Source organism: Colletes gigas, unplaced genomic scaffold, assembly GCF_013123115.1.
Source record: "Colletes gigas isolate AHSC1104 unplaced genomic scaffold, ASM1312311v1 Colletes_gigas_Sc00008, whole genome shotgun sequence".
Classification (NCBI taxonomy): Eukaryota; Metazoa; Arthropoda; class Insecta; order Hymenoptera; family Colletidae; genus Colletes; species Colletes gigas.
Window position 1 is genome coordinate 3,197,617 of NW_025106637.1, and position 18,746 is coordinate 3,216,362.

General features: G+C 42.0%; 1 protein-coding gene across 1 annotated transcript in view; it reads right to left on the minus strand.

Moving 5' to 3' along the window:
• Window positions 1-13,073, minus strand: part of LOC122396734 (neuroligin-4, X-linked-like) — a 104,543-nt gene extending 91,470 nt beyond the window's left edge. The window contains exon 1 of the mRNA XM_043395375.1: window positions 12,959-13,073. The gene's annotated coding sequence lies outside the window, so the exon portion shown is untranslated. The remainder of the gene's footprint in view (window positions 1-12,958) is intronic.
• Window positions 13,074-18,746: the final 5,673 nt, after the last annotated feature.

An 18,746-nucleotide genomic window follows, 5' to 3' on the forward strand; every position in this document is an offset into this window, starting at 1 on the left:
TGCGAAACAATCCGTTGTTCGCTCGCTACTCTCGAGGCTCATGTTCGCAACACGCTGAAGCGGTCACTGTTTCAATATTTGACACACCGCGCCGACCACCGCGACTGGCTGCTGAGTAAATAGCAGCTCAGCGGAGTGCCTAAGTGCACTCGTGTTTTATCTACATCCTGCACTGACTGGGTTAAACAGTTCCCGCGTTCGAAATGGAAGAACAATGCGTACGGTTGATCCGAGAAGTTTAGGATGGAATTAGCGCGATCATACAGGGTCAAATTCCAAATATATACTATGGTTTCATTTAATAATTTCGACCTTTAAGTACTCCTCGAGAGAAATACTATGTATCTTCATTTAATTATAATTTAAATATAAACGCGCGGTATCTAGAAATGTGACAAACGTAGTTTCGAGAAAAGCAGCTTTAAAGTTTGAAATAAGATCAGCACACAATGCGATCGTGTTTCTCGAGCGTAAAACTCTCGTAACTTCGTCAATTTTTCGAAATTCGATCAGAAATTTTACGAGAACATTGAAACGCGTTATCATCGATACAAAAATGCAACGAAAACGTGTCGATGTTTTGGCACCGCGAAATGTAAAATGTCCCCGTAACATGTTACGTTGATTCTTGAGAGCAATATATATTGTTTTAACGTCATCCGTCCTGCATATTAGATTTCACGGAACACACCCTCTATCCGCTCAGTATTCAGTTCGCCAGTTAGAAGCCGTGCTCAGAGACTTACTTGTCCGCCGTTTTCCATACACACATTAGCGAAATTACCGAGAAAATCCCTCGCTAATGCCGAATCCCTTCCGTGGCGTGTCTGCAAAGCGTCATCGCGCGATCCCCGAGGAATGCGAAAGTCAAACTCGGAGAAGCCCGAGAACGGATCCGACCACCTGCACCGCGCAGCTTCGCACCAAAGGACGCTCTGCCTCGCCCCGGTATAAGCGTAGGTCAAACATGCAAAATCCATCCGGGCACGTGAGCCGCATACGAACGTGTCCTTGCAAGCCAAACTCCGCTACGCGCTCACCTAATACGTATAACGAGGGTCAAAGTATACGGAGGATTGCGGGGGTCCAGGTGTGAAGTTGCATCCCTCTCCGGCACCGGCTTATCTTACAAAGAGATAGTCGACCTCTGATCACCGAGACGCGAACACACCGATCCTCGAACGCCTGCGAACAGGAGATTAAGTCGAAAACATTGGCTACATCGAGTTTCCCGATTGCCCAATGTTTCCACTTGTCCGACCGTGTACTAAACTTGTTCTACTCGTTTCGCGTAGAATGGTATGCACGTATAGGAACGGAAGCTTGAGCGCTTGCGAGAGAGACAAGAGCTTAGCCCTCTGGCGGCGAGTACAGGAAACGTCGCCGCGATTCTAACGATAGTCAACGATCAAGCATGTTCAGAACCTATCGAAACACAATTACAAGCATACGATTAACGTTTGAATGAACTATCGTAATCGTGGCTCCAAAGTGCTTTACAATTGCAAAACAAAAGAAGCAATTATTCAAAATCTATTCGAACGGAACGCGTTTGTATATCTTCGAGATCGAATGAACGATGCTAAAAGATTGAATGAGCGTCGGTTGCAAGGAAATACGTAACGCGTGGGTTTTAACGAACGAATTGTTTAAATATTCACGTATTTTCCGCGTACGTTTGACTTATTTAATTTGCACCACCGGTCGTGCTGCTCGTATGGGGAAAATTAGATCAACAGACGATAAAGAGATCGAATCTTTTTTAAATATTTTATGTTTTGTGCGTGGAACAATAGAACCAAATGGATTGAATCGGAAAACCGAACTGTGAATAGTTCATTTTCCAGTATTCGCTTTTACGTCGGTGAAATATTCCTGCTGCGCTATTCTCGCCGCAGAAAAAAAAGGTTGAAACGGGGGAAAAAACAATTTGAACAACGTAAGAGCAAAAGTTCCTCGAGGCTGGCATTCCGAGTTACCATGTAATAATAGCTTCTTTATTTCTTAGTCACGTGCTAACGTTCGAGGGCGGAGCAATTCAAATTAGATCATATCCGAAAGTTGTGCTACTGCAATTACCGTACCCTTCGATAGCACTGGAAACTTTATCCATTTCGAAAAGGTAATAGCTCGATCTCTGATATCGATTATCGTCCGCGATAACTTTGCGTACCGTAGGTTTTATTGCCATTAAATGTTATACCTTGCGTCCAGCAGAATTAATTGAAGAAAATTCTCACGTCGGAATTATGTATGCTTTTAAGAAATTCAAGGCATGAGAAAAAAATCAAAGCCCTAGTTATACTAAAGATATTAATGTAAATAAACAAACGATTAAAAAGCAAAGACGATTTGCAGTTCAAAAAATAATGTAATCTATATATCCTCTGACTGGCTCAATTCTCTCTATTCTCCTGACCAAAGAAAGCACTTTGAAAATTCTTTTCTAAATTACCACAAAGTAAAATCATGACGACGATCGCTGTGACTCGAACGTATCGTTTTGGATCGAATGCCTCGGGTTGATCATGGACGACGAATTCCATTTCAATCTATACCGGAGATTGGCGCGACGAGAGGGCAGTTTCATGGGGTCCAATCGTTTTTAAGAATCCCAGTAGACACGTCCTGGGCCATTCTTACCAAACGGATGGGTCAATTCTCCCGGGAGTCGGCAGAAATGTATTTTCGAGATTGAGCCGGATTTAAATCCAGAACCCGGGTGCGTGTATACACGCCCACAGCTGTCGAGCTCGCAAGAGCGCCATTAAAATGGAATATGGAGATTCGAGACGAAGTCTGGACCCTTGAAAATCAGTCGGTCGTGATCGTGGCGTGCCGGTGTACAGAGTTTCATTAGGCGAACGATACGGCCGGATCGAGGGAAACGTCCTGCGGATTAAAATGTTTTACCATGTCCCAGATATTGCGCCCGAATTCCATTTATTCGACCCCCTGGCGTATTCTTTGCGCAGAAATTTTATTTCATTATCAATATAAAGTAAACAAAGTTTCTGCCAAAGTTTGCCAGACAGTATAGAAAATTGACCTAAAATAACGATGTGGTACGATGTAGACAGGAATGTATAAAAAAAAGTGAATACGTTTGTACAAATCACGTACGATCGAAGGAAATACTTGCATAACGAGGTATAAGAAGTTAATAGGAACGGTTACAAAAAAGAAGCGAAGTTAAATAATGCTCCGTCGAGGAACAAAAGATCACTGTATCGTCTGAACAATGAAGAGAACGTTACAAAGCAACTATGAACAAATGTGGGGGGAAAAGTTGCTAGAAAAGTTCAAATATTACTGTGCTTTGTTTCAAAGTGCGTTCCGACGCGGGGTGAATCGTCGTTTCCTGCTCCGCCGGCCGATCGGATCGGGAATTGAACGTTCGAAACGCAAAAAGGCGCGTGAAATTAGTGCATTTGCAGGAGTTTCTCGTTCGTATCCGATCGATTGTGCGGATCACCGTGACCGGCGGATGACGCGACGGGCACGATGAAATGTCAATATCGACAGTGGCCAGAGGCGAGAAGTAAAAAGAGAAAAACGCGAGAAGGGGCAGGCGATGGTCGCTGCGCCGAGCGAGTGAATAATTTCCACGTTTCCACTGCGTGTCTACAAAGAGAGCGAATTTTCGAGCTGCTTCGTACGGGGCTCGTCGCTTCTTCGAACCGGAGGTGTCGGCCGACTCAATTCCCAATAAGCCCGAAAGCTGATCTCCGTCGAATTCCTCATTTCCATTTCCGTCCCCGTTGTCTGCGAACCGAGCTTCTTTGTCTAGCCGTGGGTATCAGACGCCAGATCCCAACATTGGTTCACAGATCGTGCTGTTTATATGAGAGAACCTGCCCGATAGTCCGCGGCTCGTGTTATATAATGAGAAAACAGTGAAAAGGAATTAATTTTCCAAGCTTCCACGAAACTTTGTTGGTTTATGGAACCGCGTAAAGTCATCTTGAACGGTCGAGGTTGCTCTTAGGTAGGAACTTTCATACCAATATTATGACTTTCTAAAACTAAAACTCAATCGCGATCGTGATTTGCTGTCCGCGAGTCTGGCTCGTGATATTCATGTTAAAGTACAGGAAGAGGCTAATATAGAATAAAATTTTGTCTCTATGTTGAACGACTGAACTCGTTTTTAGAAACAGCTTGAACGTATCACTAAATAATTTGAGCAGAACCACGGACGAAAAAAGTTAATGGGTTTTTGCGCAAAACGTACAAAAAAATGCTTCTCTATTCGACGTTTTAATTTCAAATCTGGTAAAAAAGACATCCGGGTTTTTTGTGAAATAATCTTGCGCGGTATATTATATTCCATTCAATATGTAAATATGAACGCATTGATCGCGTCGTACGATTCCGACTGGGAATCCCAATAATAATTATTTGCTGGCGTGCAAGAAACTACCAGCAGCGGTCGAATTGGAAGCACTCGCGGTCCGTTGTTTCCCAGCTTTCTCGTCTTCAATTTATAACTTCGGTTACGGCTTCGTTCCAGTGAGTGGCAAACACTGGACCACGCGGGCGAAGCAAAAGTTTCGACTGTGTTTAAATCCGAGAAGGTGAGTCAAACCAGGCCAGCGTATCAAGGCGGGATTTCCTATACGCGTCAGACGCACGCGACTGCATTTTGCGTCAGATACATTCGCACCGGAACAATTGAAAGCACCGTTCTGTTTTCCTACAAATGATTTTCGACGTTGCGTCGCGACATATCGCACAGTGGGCCAAAATCTAACTTTATGAGATACAGTATGGTTCAGATGAGTTAGGATATCATTAAATAACACTCTGAAGTATAAAAAAACAATACAAATTAGTATAAAATACTAATATTTGCATTGATTTAGATGACTAGGAAGGTAATGTAATTCTTTTGATATTTCTTTTTAGATTTTAAGTGTAAGATCAATGTTTATATATATTATTCGGGGATTAATAAACGCGCAAGTCTGACATCCGTGATCTTCTTTCACCCGACGATGAATACGTTTCTACTCACTAAAAACTGAAGTAGTATAAGAAAAAAGAAAAAAAAATAGCAAATCCACGCGACTGTGCATACTTCTTAGCGCGGGATCGCCGGTGGAAAAGTTGCTCGACTCGTGGTTGCAAATTCTTGGAAAAAGGAAACCTTTCACGTTTTTAACCGGACACCCGAGTAATTGACTTCCAAGAACTGGAATCTTGTCGCAAAGTTTCCTGGATTCCTTTCGTCGGTCGCGCGAGAGGATTTTTAAACAGTCGGAAGTATTGGGACGCTGGTCGAGATAAAAGTTATAAACTTTCGCGTATATCCGACGGTATTCTTTGAACTTCCTTATGGTAGAAAAAAGGAGCGCGAGAAGAAGCATCAGGAATGATATCTGGAGCGGGAAGTCTGTCGCGTAGGACATTAACGAAGACGATATAATCGCGAAAAGTTTGGACGAGCATAGGCGAAACATTTTTCGTGGACGGAGTTTACGAATGACGTACCCTCGGCACCACGCGTTGAAGTTTATGAAATTTATGCAGAGCACAGTTTTTGACAAAATATTTGACGTCTTCGCGAACAATATCGAGGGACTGGTACATATTGCGACTCTAACAATCGTAGATATAATGCTGGGTTTTGGTATCCATGATCCAATTAATAGAAGGACCAATTTTCTGATATGAGACCTAAGTTTACCCAATTTATTCGCTTCAAGATTAAAAACCACTCCAGTTGGCGCTTCGTGTTTCCTATTACCCTAACACGCAGGATACAAGAAGTGGCCAGCAGCACGCTACGATGCAACACGATACACCCACCCAACGCGCTGATTAACACAAACGTTCTTTTTCATAGTCAACTTCGCGTTTTTCAGCTCGATTAATACGAATGCTCTTTTTTAGAGTCAACTTCTCGCTTTGTTCGTTGCTACGGCTAGAAAAGCAGCCCATTCCTCGGCAGTCGTTCGGAATTTTTTGCCCCCTTCGTTCATCAACGATAAGCACCCACAGCGACCCGCGTCGCGCAGAAAACAACGAAGTAAAACCTCCGTAGACAAACTTTCCTTACACAATAAATCTTGCCTAGGCGACATGCTTTACGAGCGCGAACGATGCCCGTCAAGTTTCTCGTGCCTCAAAGAAGAATGTACAATAAGCTCGTTTCGCGAGTCACCGTCCCCGAATACCTAATTCGCGTTCTTTTTGCGGTGCACGGAAAATAAATCGCGAACCTTCTAACTTATCCGACGCATCAGCGCCCAGGACAATCGAGTTGAAATTCCATTTGCGCTACGTGCTTTCGTTCCCCACGAAATAATCTTTCTTTCGGCTTTTCTTGTTCCTTTCCTCTTAATAATTTTTACAAACAACGATGAATTTCAGAAACTGATGGACGTAATGTTCTTATTGTGTAGCAGTGAAACTCAAGATCTCACACGGAAAATGTTACGATGTTCGAGGAACACGGCCACGTGTGTTTGTTTATTTCTGGTGACTCGACTCGTCGAAAAACTATGGGCTCTTCTTGTTAAAACGTCATTTGCGTTGCGTCATATTCTTTCCCGATGAGAAACAACGGCCCAAAAAGCTGTAATTAATCATACTTGGTGGCTCGTAAATTTGATAAGAGGAGCTTGAAAGGGTATCAAAATTTTGCACGCGAAGGTAGTCAGAATAATGTTTAAGAATACTTGAGCACGTTTACCCGTTGACGTCATCGATGTGGACATGGGCAAGCGTATTGTAATCTCTAGATTTTCGTGCACAGACGTAAGCACGATGTAGGTACACGCGCTTGTTATGCATATCTCCGGATATGCATATGCGCGCCGAAGGATGCACGTGTAATCTCACGCGAATATGCAAACGTAACGCGATTACTCGGCAAGAAAATTCAAATTCGTTGCGAAAAAGGTGAAAGCTAATGCATTTTTTTGCGATAACCCGACACCGTGTTCGCGATATTAAATTTTACAGTACAAATTCGGACGAGTCGAGTCTCCATAAAAATTTCGAGCAGAATACGTCTCTCTTTTATTGGATTGCGTCGATGAATTTGTGTGTCCCCTTTCCGTTAATCAGCGTATCATTCTATACGAGAAACGAATTAACCGTGATGTCAGTGGACAATGATGTATATGTATAATTCTTTTATAAATACAAACTGAACTAGAACTGTTTCGATTGCAACCCACAATGTTGGAAGACTGAGATAATTTATTATTGTATTATGCGCAGATGCATGTTAAATAAACATTCATCTTGTTCAACGTTGAATATTGCCCTTTAGATTGCCGAGGGATGTAATTTGGATACTAATTTCACGCAGCTTCTAAAGTAGTTTATAGTTTTTGATATGCTTCAAGGTAAACGTTATAAGAAATTCACGTCGAGACACAGGAACCTAACTCCGAGGTTATCCAGGTCTTACATAAAGGAAGCGAATTGCAGTTTGAAACTTGGCGAGTTAATCTTCGGGATATGGCACGTTAATGCGTATGAAGTTGCGTTACAGTGGGAAGTGCGTTGAGTGCAAGCTGAGCTTCTGTGAATCGTTGGTAAGATTCAAAGACAGGAAAAGAGAATGGAGAATGCTAAGTAACTATTTCCAGTTGTAAATTTATTCGAGGCCGCTCGTCTCGTTACTTTACCCGGCCAGTTTTCAATATTACAAACAATTTGTTTTCATTAATCAAGGTGCAAAGGGCCGGAGGATCTTTGAAAATTAATTAAAAGCACGCGCGTTCACGGAAGAAACATGTTCTTTGCTCCGACCAACGCGATGAAAAGGAAACCAGCATTGTGAATAAAAAATGTTTCCTGCACAAAGAGGTTACAATTTCATAATTGCGACGTTTTCCTAGAGTCGACGAAACACGCACGAAACAATGCTCTCGAGATAATGTTACACGGTAACACTCGTGTTCCTTGTCCTCGCAAAAATATTGCTTTTTCGCAACCGCGTTGCGTCGCGTCGGCTCTTTCTGTAGCGTGTATTTTTTTCCCGAGTAGCGTTACCTTCCCTGATACGCGGCAAGACCTGCTAAAGCGATAACAGAATACAAATTTTTGCCCGACCTACGTTTCACGTCTCGTGAATTTGCATTGATCGTAATTTCCATGCGAATTTTTCCAGTGAAACGGTAACTTCGTAATTGGAAAAGTTCGACAGCCCCTCTTAAAGATTTGCATTCATTAAAATTGAAGAAATCTTCAGATTCGAATAAATATTTTCCACCGAAGAGTACAATCGATCGACTGTTATCGTTTGATAAAAATTTCGTGATACAGCCTTATTAAATAAGCGGTGCAGCCGAAATATATTGCAGCGTGGAACTTCGTAGTTTTGAAATTTTAGTTTTATTATTGTTTTACAATTTTTTCTCTATAAAAGTTTAATATTCATAGAATTTTATAATGTTAACTACTATCGTTTGATTTTATTCACATCACAAGTTTGCTTTTGAACAGTAACTAAAGGGGCAGTTGAAATTATTTGGTTTAACCATTTCAATATTAGTACTTATAAAGTATTCTTTAACACCCTTAAAGTTACGCAATGACATTCTGTTATTATTAAAATAAAATAATTACAGAAACAAGCTAATATACATACTATTTCATTTCACTGTAATTCCATACTTGCAATAAAATTACGTTACATTATTGTATCATATAACTTTCATATGTAGCTTAATAAAATATTCAAATATTTCCGGATATATTCCGGAAATGGAGTATTCCGAAATATTTAACTGATTGAAATTATACATTTGTCTCTATTATTAAAATAATGAAATGATAACGATTCAATTAAAATGGAATTAGTGCAACCAAGTATTTGTTATTGGTATTTTCCATGTCCATCGTCCATAGTACGTAAATCTGTTCTTTAATTGAACGATAGCACTATTGCTACAAAATAATTTCATTAATTGAAACACGTATCGATATCGATAGATCGATGTTGTGTATATTTCCAAACTACGTTGCGGAGAATAAAACGCTGAAACGTTTTTTCAAACAATCGTTTCTTATTTTCGTTTCAAATTGTATTTGCTCGGCTTTGCCTCCAGCAACGAGACCTTCGAGTATGTTCGAATAAATAATCGATAATACCGCTTAGATATGATCGTCTAAATCGGATGGACGGAGTTCGTATCTTACAATTTCGATAGAATCGCAAGTACCATGATGTGAAATCCTACGCATTTACAAAATGAATCGTGGGGCGGGGGTTGGAACGAAACGTTTATCCCGATGGATTTGTCGTTCGCGCAACCGACGTAATAAGGAGAAGAGAGTCGGTTTCCAAGGCTAGAAGATTAAAATTTTTCAAATTTCCTAGCGGCGAGCAGTATTTCGCGGGAATAATGACGGCGGAACGGCACTGGTTGGATGCTCGACTCGAAGGGCGCTGGAGTCACAAACAGATGGCTTTCCAGTATTAAATTTGGTTTGCGGTAAATTACAGGGCGCCCGGTCGGCTCTCAAATTCGCCGAGGGGCAACGAAACGTATAAGCTACGGACGTCCTATCTCCCGTGTCAACTTACAATTAAAAAGTTAAATTGAAATTACGAGGGTAACCGGCCTTCCGTCCGTCCAGCTCGCTTTCCGCCGCCGCCCGCGTACTACGTATTAAATTGAAATTTCCGTTAATGCCGGCCTTTCTCATTTTGTCACGGTTTCGTCGCGCGCGCGTGTCAAGATAGAGAACTACACGCCGCGAAACAAATCGCCATTAGCGACGATTTGGCGCTGGATTCTTTTCTCTTAGTGTGGTTACGTTATAAGGTACTATCTAGATATTGTTATCTTTGAAAATTTGTATCAAGCAATCCTCGCTTTATTAAAATATTCTTAACTCGACTTCCGTCCCGAAAAAGACTGAGAGACTCGCGACCATGCTAAAAACTCTATCGACGAACGGAGTTAATGGTTTCGTTTCATCGTTTTGCAACCGCAGCGCGGTTATCGCGACATTTCTTGCTGGAGGATCGATAAGCCGTCGATTGGAACTTCCAGAATTATCCGCGTTACCGAAATGGGAGACGAAAGAGTTCTCATAGATTATGAAGTTCGCCGATCGACGCATGCGGAAACTAGGAGGTCGACCGCGTTTCTTGCTCGATCGATCTTTCTCTAGGTCGAACGAAACGGACCGTATTGTGCGCGACGTCCCCAGTCGCTTCGCTTCGATGCTATTGGGATAATAAAAAGCACGAGAACAGTCGTTCCCGATCGTAATATCGAAACACCGACGACTACTATAGGGAGATGAGACGATGCCAGTCGATCAGTCGATCTAACAAATCCTTTCATTAGCTGGTCGATCGCTTTCCTAACTTAAGACCCGCAGGCAACGCGTGACAAAGAAGATAAGAGGACGTAGAACACGTTCGTCGCGGTATCGATTTCCTTTTCCGAACGCGTATTTTTAAACGGAGAGCAACGTCTTGAATTGGCACACTCCGCGACTAATTTGCGTCAATATACATCCTGACGTTTCTCCGATATATTTCCATCTCTATTCCGGTCTATCGCAAACGTAGGATTAACCCTTTTCGCTCAAAGAATTTTCTTTATTACAAGTATTTCTAAAAATTGGAAATATTAATGGTAAAAACTCGTTAATAAAGGATGTTCAGCCACTCCTAGGAAAAATTTTAATGGGAGATTCTAGAGGCCAAAATAAGACGAAAATCAAGGGTACAAATTTGTTGATTGAGACTTCGTTAAAAAGTTATAGGAACACTGTCGGCAATACAGTATATTTTCGGTAAAGAATTTTTTTCTCGAAAATGGTTAGGATTTCGGGGGTACGTGTATTCACCAAAAATGATTGTAATTGACCTCCACAAACGAAAATAATTTTTTTAGAACGATTTGACAAAATTTTTTTCGCCGCAAAATTTTAGCACCTACTCGAATTTTTTTCTCAGAAGTGGGTAGGATTTCGGGAATAGGTCTATTCACCAAAAATGCTTGTAATTGACCCTCGCGACCGAAAATATTTTTTTCAGAACGATTTGATAAAATTTGAAAAATTTCAGTGAAACATATCGACGCTATGGTCAGACATTACATTTTCGGTAAGGAATTTTTTTCTCGAAAATGGTTAGGATTTCGGGGGTATGTGTATTGACCAAAAATGATTGTAATTGACCCCTGCAAACGAAAATAATTTTTTCAGAACGATTTGAAATTTTATAATTTTGCCGAAAAATTTCAACACGAATATATTAACTACGTGCGTACACCTATGTTTTAGATACACGTAAGATGGGGATCTATAGTTTCGAACGTCTTAACGATAAAATAAGTTGCCATTATCTAAATTGTCCGGTACGACCACCGTTTTCTTAATACGTGGGATAGTCTCTAGTTTGTGGTGAGAAAGGTTTCGTCCGGCGCCGGATAGCGTTCGAGGGCCATTAAAATCCAAGCCGAGATTTCGTTTCAGGGCGAACGCTCGGCCAAAGAAGAAACTCCGCGACAGAGGGATGGAAAGCAGTTCGGTAGTATCGCTTTGGTTCGCTTTACAATTCAAAGGAGGTTCGCGACTCCGTTTAAGTATTCAGGATGCGGAATCGTCGTGGGAGCACGACAGTAAGCGATGGCGAGCTTTTTTCCACGAGGAGTGCATCGAGCCCGACTTGTCGCTCGTGACCGCCAAGATTATGTCACGAAGCAGAAGCATTGTAATTGAAATCCACGCTTAAAATGCAGACATGGACTCGCCTCCTTGAAAGAACGCGATGTCCCGCGACCTTCGTGAAAAATAGGATGGATGGTCGACGTCTCACCCTTGCGGTCCGTCGCTTTGTAACGAAATTTTTCCCAATGCACCGGAGAATTCCCAAGACCTTCTTCGCATTGTGAAACCGATCGAAGCGATACTAGAATTCTCAGGAAATTCGATCGATGATTGGTTTTGTGACGAAGGGTGCAGTTACTCGACGTTCTAGACTTTTCTTAGAAATTGTATTTGAGCGTTCGGGAAACAACGAAACTGATGTCAAGTTGAGAATGAAATGAGTACGTGACATATGGAAATAAATTTCATAAATCTCACTTCCGCATAAAAAGTTACATATTTTTCTACATTTCTTATTTTAGATACAACTTTTTTAAACGGGAATCGCGCGATCTTGCCGCAATATACAAGTAATTAAATTTAAACACAAAGTGCTTTTGTAAAGTGTCATTTACGACTTTTTTTCCGCTCAGCTCGTTAAAACGTTTCGTAATTTTTAAGGGTGCAATACGAATTTTACGAGGGATCGCAAGTACCGTAAGAATTCATGACGCTGTTATAAATTAATGACCAACGTCGCCCGAACTTCTAGACGATGCAGTTTTTATTGAAAACAATAAAAACATCCGAACAGTTAGCAAGTAGTTATCCAAGCAGTAAACAGTGCAGGATGTCGCGACTAAATTACGTCTACAACGTTCGAAGAATCGATTTTGTCAAGTTGGGCGAATAAATTGTACTGCAGACTCGTTAAACTAATCGATTTCTCAACGATACAAAAAATTCTGAACAGTGCACGTTGTGCCAAGGAATTTCAGAGAAACTAATGAATAGAAATAATAAATCTAAACAAATCGCTGCTGATTCGATGTCACGAATTTAGTGAATAAAAGCAAATCAACAGTTTGAGACATCATTACACGGATAAAGTCTACTGGAATAAAAATTAAAAAAAAATCCAAGAATAGGCGGTCCACAACTCGCAGCAGTTATTTATAGGTGCTTCGATAAGGAAGTACATGCGAAAACATGTCGCAGAAGATTAAGAAACGCAAGATTTAATGGTCGTACAGCACGAAGAAAGTCACGTATAAGGCAAACGATTAGAATTTGCTAAAAAATATATAGGAAACCTAAACCGATCGTCGAACCCTCTACCAGAAAATGTTCAAATCTGCATCCCAAAACTGATGTTGTTAAAACTCACCCAACGTTCGTGGCCCTGTCCGACGCTTCGATCGCAAAACGAATTACCCCGTGAATTCAACGTCCGAGTCGTGCTTCGTTTCTTCGCCGATTCAACAAGTCCAAGACTAGTGTCCTGAATCCACGAGAGCCTCTCTGCAAGAAGACCGAGGAAAGAGAATCACTAAAAGGGAACGAAAAAAAACTCGTCGCGACTTTTACGAGGCTGTTGCCGAGGACAGGGGTGGCAAAGGGGTGTTGTCACGACTTAATTGCATTTGCATTTTCGAGACGGGCTCCGGCGGTTTACTTACGAGTTCGTTGGTCGTCTTGTTTTATCGGTCGTCGGTAGAAAGTCGCACGAAACGAAAAACTGAGTTCCCGCGAGCATGAGAAAATAGTCGCGACAGCCGCCGAGACTAACTACTTTATGAAATTACGTGCATCCCGAGCGGTGGCAGGTCCTGCCTTCGTAGGACGACTCTGGTCGTGCTTGGAATTCACTCTTTCGTTTCCAAACCCCCATTCGCCTATTCGACTCCGCTTCAACTGCCCCCCACACCTCCCCCTTCAACCTCTTTCTGACAAGAGTCGCCGCGGTTTTTAGAATGTAGCCGAGCGAGAGAAAGAAATTCGTCGACGGTCACGGGAATAAATAGTCGCATTAAACGCGATGGTGCGGTTGAAAAGGATTCGCCATTTCCAGCGGCGACCTTTTCCGACCGTTCTTCCGTCCCCGTGATATTCTTCTGCCCTCTCGTTCGTTATTTTGTCGCGAGCCCTGCCGAGATTTCATGCCCGTTTAGGAACTGATTTATCGTCGCGGATGGACGCGTCGCCAGTAATTTATTCGCTGCCGCGCGGCTTGGAATGCGTAAACTCGTTGGACTCTTTGGAAACGAGGCGCGACGCGCCGGATAAACAGGTCTTTCACTGTCGCGAAATGAGTTTAGAATTCTATGATTCACAAAATAAAGTAAAACTTCTATTTTGATATTTATGCAAAGAACATGTTTTTTTTTAATTTTAAGATAGACACATCAAAATCTCAATGACATATTTTCGCGTCGTTTGGTAGTAAATAACACTAATGTGTTAAGAATCATTACTGTAATAAGTTTCGTTTTGCCTCGGGGTAGCCGTCGACGAGGACTGATCATTGTCCGTCTTTGAGTCTTGTTCAAAAGCTGGGACACAGGGACCAAGTCTAACGTTACGTTTACGAGAACGCGCACCGAACGAACACGTGCTGCCTTTGATATCCGCGATCCGTTGCAGCCGAATCGCAGTCTCATCAAAGAAAGATCCGAGGTTGCGGTTCGCCCATAGTGCTCGATTAGGAATCCCCAGTGTCGAGAACTGAATAGAATCAGCCTTTCATTAAGGGTTTGAAACGTTGAGCGACTGGGGGTTCGAGAACGTCACGTTAAACGATCTGTTCCTTTAAAACGGAAGAGAGAGCTTAAGGTGGTTCTGCCCTCGCCTTCATTCTTTGAGCAATATCTTATCCAACCAGATGGTTATTCTATTTGTTAAAGCAGACAAGGTTTTCATCCTGTCTTGCTGTCTGGATGTAATATTTCTCAAGACAGGTCTTGTCTGACCATTGAGATCCTTATTCCACTTGCCCGATGTGAATTCCTTATTTGATCGTTCTGGCTAAAAGAGATTCTTAATCAACTTGTCTGAGATAATCATTATCCAACTGCTTTCGTCAGGCATGGACTTAATTCAACTCGCCCAACGAATTACGATCTTTATTTTACTGGCTTGCTCAAACGTGGAATCTAATCATCTGATCCAAAGTGATTCCTCTACTCAACTGATCACGAACAGACGTTATAGAATACATAGTTTTGAAGATATAATTAACCAATGTTAGGTATCTAGCGACGTTCCATGAACATAGGTGTTTGTATTTAGAAGCTACGACACGCCGAAGTGCCATGTTGCGTGGCTTGTAAGTTCAGCGATCGAGACCCGTTTAAATGGCACTGGAAGTCCAATTTACAAGCCACGCAGCATGTCACTTCGCCTTCGTAGCTTCTACGATCAGACACCTATGTTCGTAGTACATTATCTGCTTTGTAACATTAATTAATTACAGCTGATATTCGACTTGAATATATTATTAGAAATATGCATTCTATCGTCCTACGAAAGATCGTTAAAATCGCGGTGGTAATTTATGGTAATCCTTCGGATTATTTAGAAATTATTCCATTAGAACGGTGCTTGATTCGCCATTGTGTACAATGCACAACGAGGCGCGTTCTGAGCAAAGAATTGAGCGTAGCGAGTAGCTCAAAGAGTATCGAGTCACCTGGCCATTCACGGCACCCCAAAGGCGACGGCGAGTAAATTAAAGAAGCGCTGATTTAGCGGCTGGACCGACCTCGAGTCCATTAGCAAAAATTAGCATACGCTTCTGTGAGACGCGTTATCGCGAGCAATGGTACGGAAGCAGGAATTATTTTCTCTAATCCAATTAGAGGGACGATAAAAGCTCGCGCCCTACTTCCTGTCCCGGGCAATCGGTCTTCATTAGCCCAACGAACTTTTCCTCGAGCTTAGCTCAAATTAAGCTAGCACGCTCCTGTTAATCGCGCGATAACGAATCGCTTCAGAAACGCGAGGGCGAGCCTCTGACGCTCGTAACCGTCGTATCTCCGGGAAACAACGTATCGAAAATCGTTTCAATGCGTTCGTTTGTGAGATACGGCTGCACCCGCGGCACGCTTCACGGGTTAATCCCCTATTGGCAATGTAAGATAAAAATGTACACGCTGCGCTCTTTCGGAATGTCGTATAGAATTGGTTACGATCGAGTCGCGTGTACCCATCGATATTGTGATTTATCGTTGTGCAATAAAATTTAGACGCAACAAACAAAGCTCGTTGCACCTTCCACGGTGTTTTATATGCTCGAGGTAATTCATCATTGCGTCTGTTAAAGAAAATGAAAGGAAACGGTATCGAACGCGTTATTAAATTCTACGTGGAACTGGAACGAAAATATTTTGATGTTGACGCGTGTTCGGGCACGCGAGACCGTTTCTCCTCGACGTTTGCGAGCTCCTTCAGGAATGAGTAATCGAAATCCATGTCGAAAGATTTCGAATCGAAGCACGATGCCCGAATAAACGCTGAATTTTAGTTATCTCCTGATGCGCAGTCGCGGCACCGTTCCCTTCGACTAAATTGGCATTCCCATCGACATTTAATTTCTCGTAACCCTGATAAACGTAAATTCACCCGGAGGACACGTCGCGGATGTTCCGCGACCTGTGACCTACCTGACACGGAAGATAATCGTGACGTATTTTCCAGTAGCCCCCAATAATTTCTTCATTTATACATACTTTCTATCAGTTTCTGTATATTCATTCAATCGCGTATTGTGTTCAGTCATTGATACTACACTGTCTTTTATTCACAAAGTACATTTGCAAAGCTAAACAATGGCACAATTTGATATCAGAAAAATAAGGTAGCGGTAGTGGTGGACTTTGTGCTCGAGCAGGCGGAATTGCGTAAATTTTGCGAACAACTGGTTGGGATAAATTGGCTAATCTTCCGAACAAAACAGTTCACTGCATACGATTAATTGCATTTGACCAATATACGAAGTGGCTCCAAAATATGTAATCTCATTTCGGTAACTGATATAGCCTAACTTGGCCCGAGACAATCAGAGCGTTCCCTCGGGCCAGCGTGTCCCTGATTGGAGCGGGACTAGCATCGTTTTCTTATATTTCGCTTTGTCAAATATTAAAATTATCGTACCTATGCATCGATCGTCCCGCAAGTTTGATGACGATAATTTAATGGTTTACGAAGCGTGCTTTAAGCTCGTTGAAATTCTGCAGGAAGACTAACATTTCTCCCTGGACAAAACGTACACAAAACATTTTAAACTAATTAGAAAGTCCGTTTCCTAGAACTGACCGCGTAAAACAAAAAGTATAATTGCAATTACGACGAAGTGGGAGCCCAACCTTTTAAATTACTACGTGAAAGTCCAAAATTTCTGTAAACTCTACAACATCGTGCAGCGACCAGGATATTTTATGTTTACTTCGCATTTACGTAGATTTGAATATACGGATATTTTCTTTAGAAATTTTAGAGCATTTCGATAACTCGTCGTTTGACGGGAATTACTTCGCGGGATTGTTCGCCGTTTCACAGAATTTCTTGCCGCCAAGCAGTTTCCTTCGGCTACAGACAAGCCCGAAAAGTGGGGACCGGGAAACGATTACATTTAAATGACAAAAGAACTATTCATTTTTGCGGGCCGGCCTACTTTTTGGCCAGCTAACGTGGACGCAAACGGAACGCAAAGTACACCGGGAACTTCTAGCGGTGCTATTGTCTCGCGATGGAAATTCCCCTTCTCCCCTTCCGACGGAGATTACAAAGGTCCGTAGTACTCTTTCCAAGTTCCGTTGCGCGTGTACGCGAGCTTGTGGGTGCATTATGCATCGTAACCGGGCCGCGTACCACTTTTTCACACAAAACAACCATAATATTTAGTTTTCTATTTATCCCATTCGTTCATTTACCTAACAACTATTTAATTTGGACACACGAGCTACGAGTAAGCGAGATCTAGACCGTGTACGAGGCGGTATAAAAAATAAACTGGACTCTCTTCACGGAATCTGAATTATTAAATTATTTGAAGCTCGCTGTATATTTTCCAATTTTTATACATTTATGACACCCATCAACGCGGTGATTTCCTTTGGTAACTGTAACTATTTCTCGCGATAGGTCGTTTGGTAGAAGTACGCATGCAACGATGATACGTAACGACGATACGATAGGGTGATATGCAACGACGATACGAAACGGTGATACGCAACGGCGATACGATACGAGGACACGCAACTGGTGGATACGCGCCTTCACATGCACTTGTTGGCGAATACCAAGGGTGGTAGAAACAAATTTACTAAATGATCTATTAGGATTGTAATCGTAAATTGGTCAGATACAAATCCTAATTAATCCCTCAACGACGACTAATACATAACGCAGAATCAACTGTGACGCTGTCTAGAATCTAAACGACTTGTACAGGGGTTATTTAGGGGTTTAGGAATCGCAATATTTAATACATATGGACTGAAAAATGAATTTTGCCTGCTTTTCCGGGTCTTTGAACCGCTGTACCGTTCGCAGTAAAAGTACTGAAAGTTTCGGAGCAATTAAGAAAAACTCGCCGAAGAACGTAAATGCTCTATTGTGATCGAAGCTTTTTATTAAAACGCGCGGTGGCGGGCTGTAAAAGTGGAAAATACTTGGTATTTTTTTACTATTTTTGTTAGTTTCGCGAGTTGACATACTCGACACAGTTTCGTCTCGATACCTCGCTGAGAGAGAAATGCTCGGGAGAAAAGTTTCTATTGTCCAAGAGAGTTTCTATTGTGCGAGAGCTCCACTTTCGAAATATGAAACGTTATAGAAGTGGCAGCGGTCTTTTCACGCGTGTTTCAGCTCGGTTTCCGTTTATCAAAACTTTCGATCGTATTTCTTTCTTGTTTTTTTTTTTTTTGTTAACTCGACGCTGTTTACACGTAAGGTCGACCGTTTGAATCGCTTTTTTAGAGAATGTACGGACGCACAATTTCGCTGCCATATTCGTTGCTTCTAATTAAAAATGTCAAGAACGCTTCGAGCCGAGAAAGTAAAATCCGATATTTAGTTCGTTGTCGTTGCCCCAAATCCTCAAATTACTTTCAGCCATGTGGATGCTTCTCGTAAACACACGTTCTTCGGTGACGTGAAAGACAACAGAAATATTT